The sequence below is a fragment of the Rhinopithecus bieti genome, unplaced genomic scaffold (assembly GCF_001698545.2).
Source record: "Rhinopithecus bieti isolate Rb0 unplaced genomic scaffold, ASM169854v2 scaffold_30837, whole genome shotgun sequence".
NCBI lineage: Eukaryota > Metazoa > Chordata > Mammalia > Primates > Cercopithecidae > Rhinopithecus > Rhinopithecus bieti.
Window position 1 is genome coordinate 42,330 of NW_016813151.1, and position 2,764 is coordinate 45,093.

General features: G+C 51.1%; 1 pseudogene; it reads left to right on the forward strand.

Annotated features, from left to right (window-relative positions):
* Nucleotides 1-1,111: 1,111 nt before the first annotated feature.
* LOC108512449 (coactosin-like protein pseudogene) lies at nt 1,112-1,645 on the forward strand (annotated as a pseudogene).
* Nucleotides 1,646-2,764: the final 1,119 nt, after the last annotated feature.

Consider the following 2,764-nt stretch of genomic DNA (forward strand, 5'->3'; position numbering starts at 1 on the left):
CCTGGTGCATGTGCCACAACTGTAAGCCTGCCCTGGCCTGGCTCCTGGGAAACACTTGCCAGCTGGAGAGCTGTTGATTTGGGACACAGCCCCACAGCAATCACCACTTTATCCTACCCCCAAATACTTCCTAAGGCCATTTGTTAAGGAGATGGGCACAGGCAGCCTGCTCATCAGGCTTCCTAGACACAGTCTCTGGGGACAGGAAGCCCATCTGGCCCCCTTCCTATGAGGTGGCTGGGGAGGCTGGTGGTGGGCATTGGGGACAAAGGATAGATTGGGGCAGTTTGGGCATGTTGGGGTGATCAGACTCAACACCAGGCTCTGGAGGCTACGAAGTCCAGCGGAGTCAAAGGAATGAGAAATGACAAGAGAGAAAGTGGGACTAGGAGGCCAACGCTAGTATGGAGGCTGTGAAGGCCTCAAGCTCTGGGAGCCCAGGCTATTTATTGGTGCTCAAACAAAGAAACAGGTGGTGAGGATGTGGGGGTTTAAAGAAAGCAATTTATCAAGTGAGCTGCAGCTCTGATGGTGTAGCATATTCTTTGAAATATGCTTGAGATAATGGGAGTGCTAGAAGTAAGGAGCCATCAAGTCTAGCAGACATGCAAACCCTGCCTCAGCTTCTCTCCCAACACTCAGCTTTTCTTCCAACAGGGCAGAATAAGCAGCAGAAAGTCTCATAGCCTTAGGACCAGAGGGGCCCCAGTGCTCCTTGGTCAGGATGCTGAGCCCAGAGAGGGCAAGATCCTGACTTGAGGTCACAGAGCAGCAATCCCTGGCAGAACTAGCATTCTTTTTGGAGAAATTCAGAATGTATGGTCCCAGGAGTCATTCATTTACTCATGCATTCATTCAGCAATTACGTATTGAGCATCTACTATATGCCAGGCCCACTTCTAGCCCAGCATACAGCAGTGGACAAGACAAACCAATCCCCCCCTCAAGGAGCTGATGCTCAGTCACAGAGACAGAAAACAAGTGAAGAAGATCACATCACATGATGCTAAAGGCTAGCAACACCACATGGAAGGCTGGAGTCACTCTGTCCAAATGGTGGCCACTAGCCCCATGTGGCTATTTGAGTTTCAAGCAATTAGAGTAATTGAAAATGAAGAGTTTAGTGGAGCTGCAGCTGCGCTTGGAGCTTGCAGACACCAGGTCACTGTCACCACTACCTCGCTCCCATCCCCACCGCGGCCAGGGGCGTGCTTGGTCGCCCCTGGCAGTGTCTCCAATCTTAGTGGTGATAGCCACTAAGATTGATAAAGAGGCTTGCTGGGAGGCCTACAACCTAGCACAAGATGACAGGTTGGCCATCATCTGGGTGACTTTTAAATATGATGGTTCCATCATCGTCCCTGTCAGGTAAGGAGCAGAATACCAGCACTTCATCCTGCAGCGTACAGACGAGGTCTGGTTGCTTGCCTTCGTGTGTGTCACCACGGGGGATGCCATGAGCAGGAGGTCCACATTTGCCCTCATCAGGTAGATTGGCAAGAATGTCAAGACCCCGGTGAAGGAGGTCATACAGGATTTCGCTAAGGAGTTTGTGATCAGTGATCAGAAGGAGGTGGAGGGAGATTTAATGGAGAGGGAACTGAAGAAGACTGAGGGAGCCAATTGCGACGCCCAGGTGGAGTAACCCCAGCTTCCCCACTGCCCCTTGCCAAAGTCATCTGCCTGCTCCCCGGGGGAGGGGACCTCCGGCCTCAGCTACCAACCCACCAGCCCAACAGGGAGAAAAGAAGCCATGAGATGCACCATCTGCCACCCTGTGTCCACAGCCCCCATCTTCCTGCTTCCCTTAGAACACTGCTGTGTCCTATCTCATGAAGCTCATGGAACCCCTTTCTTTGATCTTTTCTTTTCTCACCCTTTCTTCTGTTCTAAAGAAAAATCATTTTGATGCAAGGTCCTGCCTGTCATCAGATCCGAGGTGCCTCCTGCAGTAACCCCTTTGCCTAGCATTTATCTTACATGTAATGAGGCTGCCTAGTAGGATCTGCGCGACCTCATGTTGCTTCCGGAGCCTGGGTTTGTTTTGCCATCTCAGTTTTTTTTTGCCCCCCTTTCTGTTTACCACTGAGGGGCAGCTGGGCCAGAAGTGACACCCAGTGACTACAGCCTTCAAAAGCACACAAGTCCATTCCTGTAGTCAGGCCCAGACCTCCTGGAATCTGCCCCGGGCTTCCTCATCCCACCTTCATCCAGAGTTGCCTAAATTGCATCTCCGGCAAAGGCAGGATTGCTTAGTGATAAGAAGGTTAGGTCTGGCTCTGACCGAATAAGAGATAAAATTTGCCTTAAAACTTGCCTGGCTGGGTGGATCACCTGAGGTCAGGAGTTCAAGACCAGCCTGACCAACATGGTGAAATCCCGTCTCTACTAAAAATACAAAAATTAGCCGGACGTGACAGGTGCCTGTAATCCCAGCCACTCAGGAGGCTGAGGCAGGAGAACTGCTAGAATCCAAGAGGCAGATGTTGCAGTGAGCAGAGATTGCGTCATTGCATTCCAGCCTGGGGACAGGGAGAGACTCTGTCTGAAGAAAAAAAAAAAAAAACTTACCTGGCAGTGGCTTTGCTGCATGGTCTGAAATGACCCATTTCCACCCTCTTGACTGAAATTTCCTAGTGACACAGAGAAGGGCAAAGGTCTGAGTCCAGATTTGACAGAGGGAGTACTTCAGGGTTCACTTCAGGGGCTCCCAAAGCAATGAGGGTGTTAGGGAGAGAGGCCCAGGGTGGGGACTGGGAATTTA